This window comes from Oncorhynchus tshawytscha, unplaced genomic scaffold, assembly GCF_018296145.1.
Source record: "Oncorhynchus tshawytscha isolate Ot180627B unplaced genomic scaffold, Otsh_v2.0 Un_contig_10214_pilon_pilon, whole genome shotgun sequence".
Lineage (NCBI taxonomy): Eukaryota > Metazoa > Chordata > Actinopteri > Salmoniformes > Salmonidae > Oncorhynchus > Oncorhynchus tshawytscha.
The window spans coordinates 92,501-99,445 of record NW_024609199.1 but is presented as its reverse complement, the minus strand read 5'-3'; the positions used below and the strand labels follow the sequence as shown (position 1 = coordinate 99,445).

The window sequence follows — 6,945 nt, the reverse complement described above, 5'->3', positions numbered from 1 at the left end:
ACTCTAGTAGTCAACCCATCGTCTAGCCAACACACTCTAGTAGTCAACCCACCGTCTAGTAGTCAACCCACCGTCTAGTAGTCAACCCACCGTCTAGTAGTCAACCCATCGTCTAGTAGTCAACCCATCGTCTAGCCAACACACTAGGAGTCAACCCAACGTCTAGCCAACACACTCTAGTAGCCAACCTACCATCTAGTGGTCAACCCATCATCTAGTAGTCAACCTACCATCTAGTGGTCAACCCACCAGCTAGTAGTCAACCCACCGTCTAGTAGTCAACCCACCATCTAGTAGCCAACCTACCATCTAGTAGCCAACCCACCGTCTAGTAGCCAACCCACCGTCTAGTAGCCAACCCATCGTCTAGTAGTCAACCCACCGTCTAGTAGCCAACCCACCACCTAGTAGTCAACCCACCGTCTAGTAGCCAACCCACCGTCTAGTAGCCAACCCACCGTCTAGTGGTCAACCCACCATCTAGTAGTCAACCCATCATCTAGTAGCCAACCCACCATCTAGTAGCCAACCCACCGTCTAGTAGGTCAACCCATCATCTAGTAGCCAACCCACCGTCTAGCCAACCCACCGTCTAGTAGCCAACCCACCATCTAGTAGTCAACCCATCGTCTAGTAGCCAACCCACCGTCTAGTAGTCAACCCATCGTCTAGTAGCCAACCCACCATCTAGTAGTCAACCCACCATCTAGTAGTCAACCCATCATCTAGTAGTCAACCCACCATCTAGTAGTCAACCCACCGTCTAGTAGTCAACCCACACTCTAGTAGTCAACACACTCTAGTAGTCAACACACTCTAGTAGTCAACACACTCTAGTAGTCAACACACTCTAGTAGTCAACACACTCTAGTAGTCAACACACTCTAGTAGTCAACACACTCTAGTAGTCAACACACTCTAGTAGTCAACACACTCTAGTAGTCAACCCACTCTAGTAGTCAACACACTCTAGTAGTCAACACACTCTAGTAGTCAACACACTCTAGTAGTCAACACACTCTAGTAGTCAACACACTCTAGTAGTCAACACACTCTAGTAGTCAACACACTCTAGTAGTCAACACACTCTAGTAGTCAACACACTCTAGTAGTCAACACACTCTAGTAGTCAACACACTCTAGTAGTCAACACACTCTAGTAGTCAACACACTCTAGTAGTCAACACACTCTAGTAGTCAACCCACTCTAGGGGTCAACACACTGTAGTAGTCAACACACTGTAGTAGTCAACCCACTCTAGGGGTCAACAGGTGGTGAACAAAATGGCTGCCGTGGCATCACCCAGGTGGTGAATTAAATGGCTGCCGTGGCATCACCCAGGTGGTGAACAAAATGGCTGCCGTGGCATCACCCAGGTGGTGAACTAAATGGCTGCCGTGGCATCACCCAGGTGGTGAACAAAATGGCTGCCGTGGCATCACCCAGGTGGTGAACTAAATGGCTGCCGTGGCATCACCCAGGTGGTGAACAAAATGGCTGCCGTGGCATCACCCAAGTGGTGAACAAAATGGCTGCCGTGGCATCACTTAGGTGGTTTCTCCACACTGGTAGTAGATGAGGTGAGTTCCTGTCCCCCTACATACCGAAGCACCTTGAACACCAGGTAGAAGATACCTACATAAACACATCCAAATGACTAAATCAGAGTAGCGGTACTCACCAGTACTGAGGCATCTGGAGCAGCTTGCCATAGAGGGCTGTACTGAAGGAAGGGATGAGAGGGGACAGAGGGAGGAAACCGCCTGTACTGTCCAGACAGGTCAAACCAGCCTGGACTCCAAACACCTAGAGGAGGGAGAGAGAGGACAGGTCAAACCAGCCTGGACTCCAAACACCTAGAGGAGGGAGAGAGAGGACAGGTCAAACCAGCCTGGACTCCAAACACCTAGAGGAAGGAGAGAGAGGACAGGTCAAACCAGCCTGGACTCCAAACACCTAGAGGAGGGAGAGAGAGGACAGGTCAAACCAGCCTGGACTCCAAACACCTAGAGGAGGGAGGGAGAGGACAGGTCAAACCAGCCTGGACTCCAAACACCTAGAGGAGGGAGAGACAACACAGTATATAGACATAATATGACCTAGAGGAGAGAGAGAGAGAGAGAGAGAGATGGAGCAAGAGAGAGAGCGAAACAGAGAGAGAGAGACAGAGACACAAAGAGTGAGAGACAGACAGAGACAGTGACAGACAGAGAGTGAGAACAATGATCAGCTAGTCAGTCTCATATCTAGTCTTTCATAAACAGCCATGTCTTCAGACTCCTACTCTGACCAATGCCTGTCATTAGTGAGCGGGGTCTACTGACAGCTTCAGGAATGCCTTCACCCCAACACCATGACTCAGTAATCCAGCCAATCACAGAGAGGATTACAGGCCAGCCAATCACAACAGGGTGTCTCTGACTGACCGCATGCCTTTTAATCACAGCCTCATTACCCATGTTCCCGTTACACACTGTTTACGTACGGGTCGTCTACAGTAATATTTGACCTGTCATGTGGACTAGAGGCGGCCATCTTTAATATGTTGTATTAGCTCTATTAGACTCTGACTGGGTCCAGCTGTGACAACAGCAACTGGGCCAGCAGCTGGTAGTAGCAGGAAGCACATAGGCCTGCCCTGATACACACATAGACCTGCCCTGATACACACATAGACCTGCCCTGATACACACATAGACCTGCCCTCATACACATAGACCTGCCCTGATACACACATAGACCTGCCCTGATACACACATAGACCTGCCCTCATACACACATAGACCTGCCCTGATACACACATAGACCTGCCCTGATACACACATAGACCTGCCCTGATACACACATAGACCTGCCCTCATACACACATAGACCTGCCCTCACACACATAGACCTGCCCTGATACACACATAGACCTGCCCTGATACACACATAGACCTGCCCTGATACACACATAGACCTGCCCTGATACACACATAGACCTGCCCTGATACACACATAGACCTGCCCTGATACACACATAGACCTGCCCTCATACACACATAGACCTGCCCTCATACACACATAGACCTGCCCTCATACACACATAGACCTGCCCTCATACACACATAGACCTGCCCTGATACACACATAGACCTGCCCTGATACACACATAGACCTGCCCTCATACACACATAGACCTGCCCTGATACACACATAGACCTGCCCCCTGATACACACATAGACCTGCCCTGATACACACATAGACCTGCCCTGATACACACATAGACCTGCCCTGATACACACATAGACCTGCCCTGATACACACATAGACCTGCCCTGATACACACATAGACCTGCCCTGATACACACATAGACCTGCCCTCATACACACATAGACCTGCCCTGATACACACATAGACCTGCCCTCATACACACATAGACCTGCCCTGATACACACATAGACCTGCCCTGATACACACATAGACCTGCCCTGATACACACATAGACCTGCCCTCATACACACATAGACCTGCCCTCATACACACCTGCCCTGATACACACATAGACCTGCCCTGATACACACATAGACCTGCCCTGATACACACATAGACCTGCCCTGATACACACATAGACCTGCCCTGATACACACATAGACCTGCCCTGATACACACATAGACCTGCCCTCCTGCCCTACACACATAGACCTGCCCTCATACACACATAGACCTGCCCTCATACACACATAGACCTGCCCTCATACACACATAGACCTGCCCTGATACACACATAGACCTGCCCTGATACACACATAGACCTGCCCTAGACCTGCCCTCATACACACATAGACCTGCCCTGATACACACATAGACCTGCCCTGATACACACATAGACCTGCCCTGATACACACATAGACCTGCCCTGATACACACATAGACCTGCCCTGATACACACATAGACCTGCCCTGATACACACATAGACCTGCCCTCATACACACATAGACCTGCCCTGATACACACATAGACCTGCCCTCATACACACATAGACCTGCCCTCATACACACATAGACCTGCCCTGATACACACATAGACCTGCCCTGATACACACATAGACCTGCCCTCATACACACATAGACCTGCCCTGATACACACATAGACCTGCCCTCATACACACATAGACCTGCCCTGATACACACATAGACCTGCCCTGATACACACATAGACCTGCCCTGATACACACATAGACCTGCCCTCATACACACAGACCTGCCCTGATACACACAGACCTGCCCTGATACACACATAGACCTGCCCTCATACACATAGACCTGCCCTCATACACACATAGACCTGCCCTCATACACATAGACCTGCCCTGATACACACATAGACCTGCCCTTATACACACATAGACCTGCCCTCATACACACATAGACCTGCCCTCATACACATAGACCTGCCCTCATACACACATAGACCTGCCCTGATACACACATAGACCTGCCCTGATACACACATAGACCTGCCCTCATACACACATAGACCTGCCCTGATACACACATAGACCTGCCCTGATACACACATAGACCTGCCCTGATACACACATAGACCTGCCCTGATACACACATAGACCTGCCCTCATACACACATAGACCTGCCCTGATACACACATAGACCTGCCCTCATACACACATAGACCTGCCCTGATACACACATAGACCTGCCCTGATACACACATAGACCTGCCCTGATACACACATAGACCTGCCCTCATACACACATAGACCTGCCCTGATACACACAGACCTGCCCTGATACACACATAGACCTGCCCTCATACACATAGACCTGCCCTCATACACACATAGACCTGCCCTCATACACATAGACCTGCCCTGATACACACATAGACCTGCCCTTATACACACATAGACCTGCCCTCATACACATAGACCTGCCCTCATACACATAGACCTGCCCTCATACACACATAGACCTGCCCTGATACACACATAGACCTGCCCTGATACACACATAGACCTGCCCTCATACACACATAGACCTGCCCTGATACACACATAGACCTGCCCTGATACACACATAGACCTGCCCTGATACACACATAGACCTGCCCTGATACACACATAGACCTGCCCTCATACACACATAGACCTGCCCTCATACACACATAGACCTGCCCTGATACACACATAGACCTGCCCTCATACACATAGACCTGCCCTGATACACACATAGACCTGCCCTGATACACACATAGACCTGCCCTCATACACACATAGACCTGCCCTCATACACACATAGACCTGCCCTGATACACACATAGACCTGCCCTCATACACATAGACCTGCCCTGATACACACATAGACCTGCCCTGATACACACATAGACCTGCCCTGATACACACATAGACCTGCCCTGATACACACATAGACCTGCCCTGATACACACATAGACCTGCCCTGATACACACATAGACCTGCCCTCATACACACATAGACCTGCCCTCATACACATAGACCTGCCCTCATACACACATAGACCTGCCCTCATACACACATAGACCTGCCCTCATACACATAGACCTGCCCTGATACAAATAGACCTGCCCTCATACACACAGACCTGCCCTCATACACACATAGACCTGCCCTGATACACACATAGACCTGCCCTGATACACACAGACCTGCCCTGATACACACATAGACCTGCCCTTATACACACATAGACCTGCCCTCATACACACAGACCTGCCCTGATACACACATAGACCTGCCCTTATACACACATAGACCTGCCCTCATACACACATAGACCTGCCCTCATACATAGACCTGCCCTCATACACACACAGACCTGCCCTCATACACACACAGACCTGCCCTCATACACACACAGACCTGCCCTCATACACACACAGACCTGCCCTCATACACACACAGACCTGCCCTCATACACACACAGACCTGCCCTCATACACACACAGACCTGCCCTCATACACACATAGACCTGCCCTCATACACACATAGACCTGCCCTGATACACACATAGACCTGCCCTTTAGACATGCCCTCATACACACATAGACCTGCCCTGATACACACATAGACCTGCCCTCATACACACACAGACCTGCCCTCATACACACACAGACCTGCCCTCATACACACACAGACCTGCCCTCATACACACAGACCTGCCCTCATACACACACAGACCTGCCCTCATACACACACAGACCTGCCCTTACACACATAGACCTGCCCTCATGTAGACCTGCCCTGATACACACATAGACCTGCCCTGTGGCTACACACATAGACCTGCCCTCATGAGGTTACACATAGACCTGCCCTTATACAGGAGACCTGCCCTGATACACACATAGACCTGCCCTCATACACACATGACCTGCCCTGATACACACATAGACCTGCCCTGATACACACATAGGCCCTGATAACACAGACCTGCCCTGATACACACAGACCTACCCTGATACACACAGACCTCTGACCACTGATATGAACACTGGCACATATGAGTGATTATCAATGGTATGGATCATAATGTAGTCAGAGAGGCTAAGTACGGATCTGTCTGTTTAAACCGGTCTGACCAGAATGTAGTCAGAGTTAGGCTGGATCTGAGGTTAGATTGTTGTCTGGCTTTAGGATCTGGGAAACCGACCAGATTGTAGTCAGAGTGGCTATTAGTCCTGAGACCAGGAGTATTAGTCCTGTCTGACCAGGAGAGGTGGCTATGGTCCTATAGTCCCAGGTCCTCAGGTCTGGTCTGACCAGGAGAGGTGGCTATGGTCCTATGAGGTTGAACCCTCAGGTCTGTCTGTTTAGGTCTGACCAGGAGAGGTGGCTATGAGGTTAAAGTGGTCTGTCTGTTTAGGTCTGACCAGGAGAGGTGGCTATGAGGTTAAAGTGGTCT

At 50.2% G+C, this 6,945-nt stretch overlaps 1 pseudogene; it reads right to left on the bottom strand.

Moving 5' to 3' along the window:
• Window positions 1–1,270: 1,270 nt before the first annotated feature.
• Window positions 1,271–6,945, bottom strand: part of LOC112242224 — an 81,938-nt pseudogene continuing 76,263 nt past the window's right edge.